Genomic DNA, 15,011 nt, shown 5'->3' on the forward strand with positions numbered 1-15,011 from the left:
GACTCAAAAACAAAGGACACGCAAAAACTCCACGATAACTACCTCTTTCTTGGATCGTCCAAAATAACTTATTACTACCGAATCCATGCTTAACAAATGCTACTCACGGAAATTTTCCAAGTTAGGTACCCATATATGAAAACTTGTGCATAATTTGCCCTAAAACCGACCAAACGCGACTCGAAAACAAAGGACACGCAAAAAATCCTCGATAAATACCTCTTTCATGGCTCATCCAAAATAACTTTTTGCTACCCAATCCATGCTTAGAAAATGTCATTTACATAATTTTTCCACGTTAGGTACCCATATATGATGTCTTGTACAAAATTTGCCCTAAAACCGACCAAACGCGACTCGAAAATAAAGGACACGCAAAAACTACTCGATAACTACCTCTTTCTTGCCTCGTCCAAAATAACTTATTGCTACCCCATGCTTAAAAAATGCTGCTCATAGAATTTTTCCAAGTCAGGTACCCATATATGACAGGTTGTCCAGAATTTGCCCTAAAAGCGACCAAACCTGACTCGAAAACAAAGGACACGGAAAAACTCATCGATAAATACCTCTTTTGTGTCTCATCAAAAATAACTTTTTGCTGCCCAATCCATGCTTAAAAAATGTCGTTCACAGAAATTTTCCAAGTTAGGTACCCATATATCGCATCTGTTATAGAATTTGCCCTAAAACCTACCAAACGCGACTCGGAAACAAAGGACACGGAAAAACTCCTCGATAACTACCTCTTTCGTGGCTTGTCCAATATAACTTTTTGCTACCCAATCGATGCTTAAAAATGTCGTTCCCAGAATTTTTCCATGTTAGGTACCCATATATGACGTCTTGTACATAATTTCCAATTTAGGTACCCATATATTACATCTTGTACGGAATTTGCCCTAAAACCGACCAAACGCGACTCAAAAAACAAAGGACACGCAAAAACTCCTCGATGACTACCTCTTTCTTCGCTCGTCCAAAATAACTTATTGCTACCCAATCCATGCTTAATGCTACTCACAGAATTTTTCCAAGTTAGGTACCCATATATGACAGCTTGTCTAGAATTTGCCCTAAAACCGACCAAACGCGACTCGAAAACAAAGGACACGCAAAAACTCCTCGATAAATACCTCTTTCATGGCTCGTCCAAAAAAAACTTTTAGCTACCCAATCCATGCTTAAAAAATGTCGTTTACATAATTTTTCCACGTTAGGTATCCATATATGACGTCTTGTATAGAATTTGCCCTAAAACTGACCAAACGCGACTCGAAAACAAATGACATGCAAAAACTACTCGATAACTACCTCTTTCTTGGCTCATACAAAATAACGTATTGCTACCCAATCCATGCTTAAAAAATGTTGCTCACAGAATTTTTCCAAGTTATGTACCCATATATGATAGCTTGTCCAGAATTTGCCTAAAACCGACCAAACGAGACTCAAAAACAAAGGACACAAAAAAATTCCTCGATAACTACCTCTTTCGTGGCTCGTCCAACATAACTTTTTGCTACCCAATCCATCCGTAAAAAATGTCGTTCATAGAATTTTTCCAAGTTAGGTGCCCACACATGACATGTTGTACAGAATTTGCCCTAAAACCGATCAAACGTGACTCGAAACAAAGGACACGCAAAAACTCCTTAATAACTACCTCTTTCGTGGCTCGTCCAAAATCACTTTTGCCTACCCAATCCATGCTTAAAACTGAAGGTCATAGAATTTTCCAAGTTAGGTACCCATATATGACATCTTGTACAAAATTTGCCCTAAAACTGACCAAACGCGACTCGAAAACAAATGACATGAAAAACTCCTCAATAACTACCTCTTTAGTGGCTCGTCCAAAATAAATCTATGCTACCCAATCCATGGTTAAGAAATGTCATTCACAGAATTTTTCCAAGTTAGGTACCCATGTATGACATCTTGTACAGAATTTGCCCTAAAACCGACCAAACGCGAGTCGAAAACAAAGGACACACAAAAACTCCTCGATAACTACCTCTTTACTGGCTCGTCCAACATAACTTTTTGCTACCCAATCCATGCTTAAAAAATGTTGTTCATAGAATTTTTCCAAGTTAGGTACCCATATATGACATCTGTTAAAGAATTTGCCCTAATACCGACCAAGCGCGACTCAAAAGCAGAAACTCCTTGATAAGTACCTCTTTAGTGGCTCATCCAAAATAACTTTTTACTGCCCAATTCATGCTTAGAAAATGCCGTTCAACGAATTTTTCCTAGTTAGGTACCCATATATGACATCTTGTACAGAATTTGCCCTAAAACCGATCAAACGAGACTCAACAACAAAGGACACGCAAAAACTCCTCGATAACTACCTCTTTCGTGGCTCGTCCAACATAACTTTTTATTACCCAATCCATCCTTAAAAAATGTCGTGCACAGAATTTTTCCAAGTTAGGTGCCCATATATGGCATCTCTTATAGAATTTGCCTTAAAACCGACCAAACGTGACTCGAAAACAAAGGACATGCAGAAACTCATCGATAGCTACCTCTTTTGTGGCTCGTCCAAAATAACTTTTTGCAACCCATTCCATTCTTAAAAAATGCCGTTCGCAGAAAATTCCCAAGGTAGGTACCCATATATGACATCTGTTACAGAATTTGCCCTAAAATCGACCAATCGCGACTCGGAAACAAAGGACACGCAGAAACTCCTCGATAACTACCTCTTTCGTGGCTTGCCCAAAATAACTTTTTAGTACCCAACCCTTGCTTAAAAAATGCCATGCACAGAATATTTCCAAGTTAGGTACCCATATATGACATCTTGGAGAATTGAGAATTTTCATGTCTTTCAATTCTCGTACTCGTAATTGGAAAGTTATGGAAGGAGACCCATCATTTTGCAATGAAAACAACATATAAAACTCTGGACAATTTCGAAATCAACAGAATTTGCCCTAAAACCGACCAAACACGACTCAAAAACAAAGGACACGCAAAAACTCCTCGATAACTACCTCTTTCGTGGCTCGTCCAAAATAAGTTTTTGTTACCCAATCCATGCTTAAAAAATGTCGTTCACAGAATTTTTCCATGTTAGGTACCCATATATGACGTCTTGTACAGAATTTACCTTAAAACCGACCAAACACGACTCGAAAACAAATGACACGCAAAAACTACTCGACAACTACCTGTTTCTTGCCTCATCCAAAATAACTTATTGCTACCCAATCCATGCTTAAAATATGCTGATCACAGAATTTTCCAAGTTAGGTACCCATATATGACAGCTTGTCCAGAATTTTCCCTAAAACCGACCAAACGCGACTCGAAACAAAGACACGCAAAAACTCCTTAATAAATACCTCTTTCATGGCTCGTCCAAAATAACTTTTGCCTACCAAATCCATGCTTAAAAATGAAGGTCATAGAATTTTCCAAGTTAGGTACCCATATATGACATCTTGTACAGAATTTGCCTTAAAACCGACCAAACGCGACTCGAAAACAAATGACATGCAAAAACTCATCGATAACTACCTCTTTAGTGCCGCGTCCAAAATAACTTTTTGCTACCCAAATCCATGCTTAAAAAATGTCAATCACAGAATATTTCCAAGTTACGTACCCATATATGACATCTTGTACAGATTTTGCTCTAAAACCGACCAAACGCGACTCGAAAACAAAGGACACACAAAAACTCCTCGATAACTACCTCTTTACTAGCTCGTCCAACATAACTTTTTGCTACCCAATCCATGCTTAAAAAATGCCGTTCATAGAATTTTTCCAAGTTAGGTACCCATATATGACATCTTGTACAGAATTTGCCCTTGAACCGACCAACCGCGACTCAAAAACAAAGGAGACGAAAAAACTCCTCGATAACTACCTCTTTCAAGGCTCGTCCAAAATAACTTTTACTACCCAATCCATGCTTAAAAAATGCCGTTCCCAGAAATTTTGCAAGTTAGGTAACCAGACATAACATCTTTTACAGAAATTGCCCTAAAATCGACCAAACGCGACTCGAAAACAAAGGACACGCAAAAACCCCTTGATAAATACCTCTTGCATGGCTCGTCCAAAATAACTTTTTGCTGCCCAAACCATGCTTAAAAAATGCCGTTCACAGAAATTTTCCAAGTTAGGTACCCATATATGGCATCTGTTTCAGAATTTGCCCTAAAACCGACCAAACGCGACTCGAAAGCAAAGGACACGCAGAAACTCCTTGATAACTACCTTTTAGTGGCTCGTCCAAAATAACTTTTTACTGCCCAATCCATGCATAGAAAATGCCGTTCAACAAATTTTTCCAAGTTAGGGACCCATTTATGGCATCTGTTACAGAATTTGCCCTAAAACCGACCAAGCGCGACTCGAAAGAAAATGACACGCAGAAACTCCTTGATAACTACCTCTTTAGTGGCTCGTCCAAAATAACTTTTTACTGTCCAATCCATGCTTAGAAAATGCCGTTCAACGAATTTTTCCAACTTAGGTACACATATATGACGTCTTGTATAGAATTTGCCCTAAAACCGACCAAACACGACTCGAAAACAAATGACATGCATAAACTACTCGATAACTAACTCTTTCTTGGCTCATCAAAAATAACTTATTGCTACCCAATCCATGCTTAAAACATGCTGCTCACAGAATTTTTCCAAGTTAGGTACCCATATATGGCATCTTGTACCCATATAACTAACTCTTTCACAAAGATCCGGTTGGAATGGCTTGAGAATTAAGCTGTTGCAATAAGCCTTCCTGCTTAAAGCATCTGCAATGACATTGGCTTTGCCTGGAGTATATTCAATACTCGGATTGTACTCTTGAATCATTTCGACCCATCGAGTTTGCCTGAGGTTGAGGTTGAGCTGAGTGAAGATGTACTTGAGAGTCTTGTGATCGGTGAATATGTCCACTTTTCTTCCCAGCAAGAGATGTCTCCACGTTATTAATGCATGGACAACTGCCGCCAACTCAAGATCGTGAGTGGGGTAGTTCTTTTCATTGGGCTTCAACTGACGAGAGGTATAGGCCACAACTTTCTTCTCTTGCACTAACACAGCACCGAGACCTTGAAGAGAAGCATTACAGAAAACTTCGAATGGCTTGGATCGTCAGGAGGAGATAAGACAGGAGTTGTGACAAGTTTCTCTTTGAGAGTGTTGAAAGCAACGTCACACTCAGGAGACCAGACATACTTCACATGCTTCTGGAGGAGGTTGGAAAGAGGCTTTGCAATCTTAGAGAAATTCTCAACGAATCTTCGGCAATAGCTTGCAAGACCAAGAAAACTGCGGAGCTGCTTGACATTCTGAGGAGGTTCCCAATTCACAATTGCAGTCACCTTCTCGGGATTAACAGCGATGCCCTTGGCAGAGATGATGTGACCAAGGTAAAGAACTTCATCGAGCCAAAACTCACATTTGGAAAACTTCGCATAAAATCGATACTCTCTGAGCTTGTCGAGCACCAATCGCAAATGTTCGGCATGATCCTTCTTATTCTTAGAGAAGACCAAGATATCATCGAGATACACAAGGACGAATTCATTGGTATAGGGGTTGAAGATGAAATTCATCATCCGAGAGAATGTTCGAGGAGCATTGACAAGGCTGAAAGACATGACAGTATATTCATAAGAACCAAAGCTTGTTCTGAATGCTGTCTTGGGAATATCTTGTTCACGAATGCGAATCTGATGATAACCCATACGAAGGTCAAGCTTGGAGAATACTTTAGCACCTTTGAGTTGCTCCAATAGCTCATTGATGTTGGGAAGTGGATACTTGTTCTTGATTGTCTTCTTGTTCAATGGACGGTAGTCGACACAAAGTCGGTCTGTGCCATCCTTCTTCTAGACAAAAAGAACACCACAACCCCATGGAGAAGAACTCAGTCTGATCAAACCCAGACGCTCTTGTTCATCGAGCTGTTTCTTCAATTCCTTCAGCTCCTTGGGTCCAAGCTTGTAAGGACGCTTGCAAATGGGTTCAGTGCCGGGCTCAAGATCGATAACGAACTCAACTGGCCGGTGAGGAGGCATACCCGGAAGCTCTTCTGGAAAGACATCTTGATACTCACAAACGACTGGAATCTGAGAGATGGCATACAATTCGCCCTTCTCATTGAGAGAAAACAACCGAATGGTTTCATCACGAGCGGCATAGATAATCACATCCTCAGAAGAGTGTGTCAATTGAATTTCCCTGGCAGCACAATCAAGTTGAGACTTGTGCTTAGAAAGCCAGTCCATCACGAGAATAAGATCAATATCCGAGTCACCAAGAACAATTGGAGAAGACAGAAATTTATAGTTGCCCATCTTGATGGAAACATCCGGAACTATCGAGTTGGCTCTCATTGACTTCCTCGGAGAAACAACACCCAATGGTTTATCCAGATAAGACCAAGTAAAATCATTCTTTGTGAAGAACAATCTTGACATGAAACAAAGCGATGCACCAGTATCAAAAAGAACTTTTGCAGGAATATCATTAACTGAGAGATTACCCATTATCACATCAGTAGATTCCTCTGCTTGAGCTGCATTCATCATGTTCACCTTAGCAGACTTGGGATTATGCTTGACCACTGCATTCCTGGAAGATCTCACAGGAGGAGGAGGCGGAAGGCGCCTTTGGTTGAAGCACTTGTTAGCATAGTGACCTTTCTGCTGACACTTGTTGCAAGTCACCTCTAAGAGTGGACGATGATAAGGAGCATTCGACTTTGTAGCTTGATTCTGAGACTTGTTCTGATAGCCAGGGTTGGGTGAGTGGGAAGATCCATGGTCACCTTTGTTCTTCTACTGGTAAGGCTGACGAAACAGAGGAGGAGGAGGCAACCAGAACTTCTGTTGCTTACCAGCCACTAGTGAGGAAGAAGAAGACCGAACTGCGTCCCTGACTCTCTTCTTAGAAGCCACACACTTGAGCTGAGCAGCCTCTTGCTTTAGTGCAATATTGTAGAAATCATCATACTTGGTCGGCTCAAAAAGCACGAGAGGTAATTGCAAATCTTCTCTGAGGCCACCTCTGAATTGATAGATCATGCTCTTTTCATCAGGAACATCTTGCTTAGTGAAGCGAGCGAGTTTCTGAAAGTGAGTATTGTATTGATACACGGACATGCCGCCTTGCTTGAGATTGCGGAACTCCTCACGCTTGCTCTCAGCAACACTTTGTGGAATGTGGTGAGCTTTGAAGTCTTGGCGGAAATCATCCCAGGTAATCACACGACCTCCTCTGGAATCTTTGTATTGTTGATACCACTCGGCAGCTTGATCCTTGAGTTGAAAAGAAGCGAACTTGACAAAGTCCTCGGGCTTGACATTGCTACATTCAAAATGCTTGTTGATCTCCACGAGCCAATCATCGGCATCCGTGGCCTCGGCACAGTAGCTGAAAGACTTGGGCTGATTTGCAAGAAACTGGTTGAGGGTAGCGAAGTGAGGCTGATTGTTGCCTTGACCTTGATTTCCTTGATTACCTTGCCCTTGGGTGTGTTCTTGCAAGAGTTGCAGAATCATCTGAGCATTGGCGTTGGTGGCTGCCATGATAGCTTGCCATGCCTCCGGAGGCGGAGGTGATGGCGGAGGGTTTGCCTGACTCCCTTCATTGCGTTCCAGATTCTGACGCGTTGGCGGAGCCATCCTGAAGAGGGTGACATCCATTAGCATCTTGATAGACAAATAGTCAAATTGAATCAACGGATAGAAATTGCAACATATAGTCTTCACAATAAACATTCGAACGAGGATGAATGAATGAATTCCATAGTAAATCATCACACTTCCGTTAAGGTGAGAAGCCACTTGATAAGAGATTGATGAATAAAATAAAAAGGTACAAGTGGAACAAATAAATGGTAAGGATTACTCAATCACGAACCAAATATCTACGGGAAGAAATGCTAAGAGCTACATGAATCCCACCTATAAACTCCCGAAACTTTCTGGTTATGCAATCTGGTGTTGGGGATACAGGGGACACAAAATATATCACCCAAACTAGCAATCCCTAGATCCAGCTGTATCCATCCGGCAACACATAACCAAGAAACCTTCGGAAATCATGTACCTCAACCTTCGAAAAGCATCCGTTATACGAGTTATGGCAATACTCCCGAACTCCCGCCCCAGTACTGGGTGGCGTCGAGGTGATCTCACCAACAACTGCATAAAAGAGATTTCGATGTCGGCGAAACTCAGGTATTCCAGAACTGCAATGATAAAACTGTGACGACAACACCTCAGAGCTCAACTCCCCGGGACACTGCCACAACCCCTAAATGTCAGGAGGCACCAAGAACAATGTTCTCGTCACAAAACTGTCGGAACGATTCTAAGATACCCGCGTGGTCCTAAAAAAATTTAGTGAAATTTGAGGAGAGAAGAGTCAAAACTTCTACGTCAGGAGGCCTCACCAGAGCAACGAAGGGACTGAGGAGTAAAAAGAATCCTACTCTCCGATATATATAATCCTAAGACTCAAAACATTTTTGTTCTAGACTCAACAACACTAGCGATTCGATCAAGCAGGGGGCTCCTAAGTCGGGGATGGCTCTGATTACCAACTTATAACGCCCACAATGCGGCTATATCTCCCACGTGTCGAGGCACGACTTAGAGGCATAACCACATAGTGGTTTTGTCGCAAGAAGGGTCATCTTCACACAATCCCATGTAATGAACAAGAATGGTTTAACGAGAGTTGGCTTACAATCGCCACTTCACACAATACATAAATATAATTCATACATCATCCAAAAACCACACATAGACCGACTACGGTCAAAATCCAAATGAAAATAAGATAACCCCAAATGCTAGATCCCCGGTCGTCCCAACTGGGCTCCACTACTGATCATCAGGAAAAGACACATAGTAACGACCACGTTCCTCATCGAACTCCCACTTGAGCTCGGTTGCGTCACCTGCACTGGCATCGTCGGAACCTGCAACTGTTTTGGTAGAATCTGTGAGTCACGAGGACTCAGCAATCTCACACCCACGAGATCAAGACTATTTAAGCTTATAGGAAAGGCTGGTGTAATGAGGTGGAGCTGCAGCAAGCACTAAGCATATATGGTGGCTAACATACGCAAATGAGAGCGAGAAGAGAAGCAACGCAACGGTCGCGAAGCTAGACATGATCAAGAAGTGATCCTGAAACTACTTACGTTCATGCATAACTCAAACCGTGTTCACTTCCCGGACTCCGCCGAGAAGAGGCCATCACGGTTACACACACAGATGATGTATTTTAATTGGGTCAAGTGCCAAGTTCTCTACAACCGGACATTAACAAATTCCCATCTGCCTCATAACCGCGGGCACGGCTTTCGAAAGATAATACCCTACAGGGGTGTCCCAACACAGCCCATCATAAGCTCTCATGGTCAACGAAGGATAAACCTTCTCCCAGGAAGACCCGATCAGTCTCGGAATCCCGGTTTACAAGACATTTCGACAATGGTAAAACAAGACCAGCAAAGCCGCCCGAATGTGCAGACAAATCCCGATAGGAGCTGCACATATCTCGTTCTCAGGGCACACCGGATAAGCGAAGCGTACAGGTACCAACATAACCCAAGTTGCCAAGGGACGGTCCCGCACGGTGCTCTAGGTTGGACTAGCATTCAGAGGAACACTGGCCCGGGGGTTTAAATAAAGATGACCCTCAGGCTCGCGAAAACCCGGGGGAAAAAGGCTTAGGTGGAAAATGGTAAAACCAAGGTTGGGCCTTGCTGGAGGAGTTTTATTCAAGGCGAACTGTCAAGGGGGTCCCATAAATCACCCAACCGCGTAAGGAACGCAAACTCAAGGAACATAATACCGGTATGACAGAAACTAGGGCGGCAAGAGTGGAACAAAACACCAGGCATAAGGCCGAGCCTTCCACCCTTTACCAAATATATAGATGCATTAATTAAATAAGAGATATTGTGATATCCCAATATATCCATGTTCCAAGATGGAACCACCTTCAACTTCACCTGCAACTAGCAACGATATAAGAAGGGCTGAGCAAAAGCGGTAACTTAGCCAAACAACGGTTTGCTAGGAAAGGATGGTTAGAGGCTTGACATGGCAATATGGGAGGCATGATATAGCAAGTGGTAGGTAGCGCAGCATGGCAAAGAGCGAACAACTAGCAAAGCAAAGATAGAAGTGATTTCGAGGGTATGGTCATCTTGCCTGCAAGGTTCTCAGAGTTGTCGAAAGCTTGATCCTCGTAAGCGTACTCAACAGGTTCCTCATTCACGAACTCGTCTCCCGGCTCTACCTAAAACAAGAACACAAGCAATGGAACCACAATCAATCACGGGAAATGCACAAGCAACATGATGCAATACATGAATGATATGCAAGATATGATATGCGATGCATATGCGTGCTCCGGAAGAAAAATGATGAACAAGGCAGTAAATTGACAAACCAAGCATGCCACTGGAAAGATGAGATGATTTCGGTTGAAATCGATATAAAGATCACCGGAAACGGATGCACGGTTTGCAAATGGCAAGCAAAACAAGAATGACACGAATCTGCGATTAACAGCATGATAGCACTTAGAATGCAACAAGTAACAATGCCACAGCACCCCAACATAGCAGCAAAGCATATGGCAGTAATCTACAGGAGGTGCTTGAAAAAAGATGAACAATGAGCTACGGCTAGATCACACCACAGCAGGTTCAAACAGGCATGGCAAAAGTGCAAAAGATATCATGTTCACAGACTTGGTGAAATTACTGGACATGGCATAAACAGCATCAGGTAGCAATGTTCAGAGCAAGCAATCAACATGCTATAGGAACTTAACATGGCAAAACAAGGCATGTCAGTATTCTAATAAATGCATATAACAAAAGTCCCTTACTGACCATAAGCCAAAAAGGACCAGAAGATATGATGGCAACCATGTAAACATAGCAAGTTTCGTTAACATGTTACAGACTTGGTGAGCTTGATGACAGTAATATGATAGAAACAGTAATATGAAGGCATCTTTGTGAGCTTGATGAACTCACCACAAAGCAATGCATGACAAAACAAGCATACCTACAGTAAGATGGCATGTGTGCAAATCTATCCATGGCAAGAGCAAGTTCATAGCATGCATGGATCAACTACAACAAGCTTGGCAAAATTGAATAACACGTAAACAATCTGCCAGAAATATTTTAGAGCAAAAGTAGAGCAAGATTGGGTCAAGCTATGTCACTCGATAATTGCAAAAAGAGGCATGGATTGATAGGGCACAACTATATATACAAAAGATTCTTACTGAACATCCCCAAAATAAGCATGCATCGCTCTGTAGCCACATGGATACATAGCAACACAATAACAGCAGTCACAGACTTGGTAAAATTACGAAGTCCCTGAAATCAGAAACATTACGAAGCCTAGTTTGCATGCTTGTGCTAGTCACCACAGAGATCACCAAAATACATGGCATACACCTCTGTAAAGATGGAATGGCATACATCAAAACACCTGTTGAGCTCCTACTCATAAGATGCACACATTAATAGCAACAAAAATAACAAATCCTCATGTTCTGATAAGTAACAGCAGTTAACAGCAACTAGCACTCTTGCACCAGATATTTGGGCCTCAAGATGGACTCAAATGAACATGCTGCAATGGAACAAAATGAAGAGCATCTCGAGATGAACATTTCGATATATTACACGCATGAAACAGAGCTATATTCAGAGAGTTATGATGCGTCAAAGTATGCAACAGAATGTAAAAATTCTCAGGACTTGGAGAAAAAAAACGGGGGGAGGGAAAGTCAACCTCTGGACAGATCGGATCGGGAGCTCGCCGGAGCTAGGGTTTGAGCTCGAGCTCGCCGGAGTCGGGAGAGGACGAGGCCGGAGGAAGGAGAGGCGCGGCGGTCGGGGAAGAGAGGAGGAGGAGGCGCCGGGGTCGGGCGCGGGCTCGGGGGCGGGGCGCACGGGCCCGCGGGGGCGGCGTACGGGCCCAGCGGGCCGGCGGCGCGGGCGACGGAGCGAAGCCACGTGTCGCGCTGTGAGTGGGCGGGGCGCGGCGGCGGGTTCGTCCGGCGGGAGTGGACGCGTCCGGCGGCGCGGAGGACGATTTTTGCTAGGGTTTCGCCCAGATTTTGGAGGGGGAGGTGTTTTTATAGGTAGAGGGAGCTAGGAGACTCCATATTGAGCACGGTTTTCGCCCACACGATCGTGATCGAACGACCTAGAGTATGGAAGTGACTTAGATGGGTTTTGGGCTATTAGGAGGGGGGTTTTGCTGCAACACACAAAAGGACTTTGCGGTTGCTCGGTTAACCGTTGGAGTACCAAACGACCTTCAAATGGAACGAAACTTGACAGGTGGTCTACCGGTGGTATACCAAGGCCGCTTGGCAAGCCTCGGTCCATTTCGAGAATGTTCAACACCCGCTCACGAAAAGAAAACAAGAGGGGTGCGCTGGAGGAGGTGGGAGTGCCGGATTGCAAAACGGACAACTGGGAAAATGCTCGGATGCAAAAGAAGAACACGTATGCAAATGCAATGCACATGATGACATGATATGAGATGCATGACAAAAGCAAAATGCAAAACGGAAAACAAAACCCGACCACGAAGGGAATGTCATAACACATCGCCAAAAATGGCAAGAGTTGAAGTTGCAAATATGGAAAGTTACATCTGGGGTGTTACACCCATATATGACATGTTGTACAGAATTTGCCCTAAAACCGACCAAACGCGACTCGAAAACAAAGGACACGCAAAAACTCCTCGATAACTAACTCTATCGTGGCTCCTCCAACATAACTTTTTATAACCCAATCCATAATTAAAAATGTCGTTCACATAAATTTTCCAAGTTAGGTACCCATATATTACATCTTGTACGGAATTTGCTCTAAAACCAACCAAACGCGACTCAAAAAACAAAGGACACGCAAAAACTCCTCGGTAACTACCTCTTTCTTGGCTCGTCCAAAATAACTTATTGCTACCCAATCCATGCTTGAAAATGCTACTCACAGAATTTTTCCAAGTTAGGTACCCATATATGACAGCTTGTCTAGAATTTGCCCTAAAATCGACCAAACACGACTTGAAAACAAAGGACACGCAAAAACTCCTCGATAAATACCTCTTTCATGGCTCGTCCAAAAAACCTTTTTGCTACCCAATCCATGCTTAAAAAATGTCGTTTACATAATTTTTCCACGTTAGGTACCCATATATGACGTCTTGTATAGAATTTGCCCTAAAACCGACCAAACGCGACTCGAAAACAAATGACATGCAAAAACTACTCGATAACTACCTCTTTCTTGGCTCATCCAAAATAACTTATTGCTACCCAATCCATGCTTAAAAAATGCTGCTCACAGAATTTTTCCAAGTTAGGTACCCATATGTGATAGCTTGTCCAGAATTTGCCCTAAAACCGACCAAACACGACTCAAAAACAAAGAACACGCAAAAACTCCTCGATAACTACCTCTTTAGTGGCTCGTCCAACATAACTTTTTGCTACCCAATCCATGCTTAAAAAATGTCATTCACAGAATTTTTCCAAGTTAGGTACCCATATAAGACATCTTGTACAGAATGTGCCCTAAAACCGACCAAGCGCGACTCGAAAACAAATGACATGCAAAAACTCCTCGATAACAACCTCTTTCGTGGCTCTTCCAAAATAACTTTTTGCTACCCAATCCATCCTAAAAAAATGCCATTCACATAATTTTTCCAAAGTTAGGTACCCATATATGACATGTTGTACAGAATTTGTCCTAAAACCGACCAAATGCGACTCGAAAACAAAGGACACGCAAAAACTCCTCGATAACTAACTCTATCGTGGCTCCTCCAACATAACTTTTTATAAGCCAATCCATAATTAAAAATGCCGTTCACACAATTTTTCCAAGTTAGGTACCCATATATTACATCTTGTACGGAATTTGCCCTAAAACCAACCAAACGCGACTCAAAAAACTTATTGCTACCCAATCCATGCTGAAAATGCTACTCACAGAATATTTCCAAGTTAGGTACCCATATATGACAGCTTGTCTAGAATTTGCCCTAAAACCGACCAAACGCGACTCGAAAACAAAGGACACGCAAAAACTCCTCGATAAATACCTCTTTCATGTCTCGTCCAAAAAAACTTTTTGCTACCCAATCCATGCTTAAAAAATGTCGTTTACATAATTTTTCCACGTTAGGTACCCATATATGACGTCTTCTATAGAATTTGCCCTAAAACCGACCAAACGTGACTCGAAAACAAATGACATGCAAAAACTACTCGATAACTACCTATTTCTTGGCTCATCCAAAATAACTTAGTGCTACCCAATCCATGCTTAAAAAATGCTGCTCACAGAATTTTTCAAAGTTAGGTACCCATATGTGATAGCTTGTCCACAATTTTCCCTAAAACCGACCAAACATGACTCGAAACAAAGGACACGCAAAATCTCTTTTATAAATATCACTTTCACGGCTTGTCAAAAATAACTTTTTTCTACCCAATCCATGCTTAAAAAATGTTGTTTACATATTTTTTCCATGTTAGGTACCCATATATGAAAACTTGTGCATAATTTGCCCTTATACCTACCAAACGGGACTCGAAAACAAAGGACACGCAAAAACTCCTCGATAACTAACTCTTTCGTGGCTCGTCCAACATAACTTTTTATAACCCAATCCATGTTTAAAAATGTTTTTCACATAATTTTTCCAAGTTAGGTACCCATATATTACATGTTGTACAGAATTTGCCCTAAAACCGACCAAACGCGACTCAAAAACAAAGGACATGCAAAAACTCCTCGGTAACTACCTCTACCGTGGCTCGTCCAACATAAATTTTTGCTACCCAATCCATACTTATAAAATGTTGTTCACTGAATGTTTCCAAGTTAGGTACCCATATCTGAAATGTTGTACAAAATTTGCCCTAAAACCGACCAAACGCGACTCGAAACAA

This window comes from Triticum aestivum, chromosome 5D (assembly GCF_018294505.1).
Source record: "Triticum aestivum cultivar Chinese Spring chromosome 5D, IWGSC CS RefSeq v2.1, whole genome shotgun sequence".
NCBI classification, from domain to species: Eukaryota; Viridiplantae; Streptophyta; class Magnoliopsida; order Poales; family Poaceae; genus Triticum; species Triticum aestivum.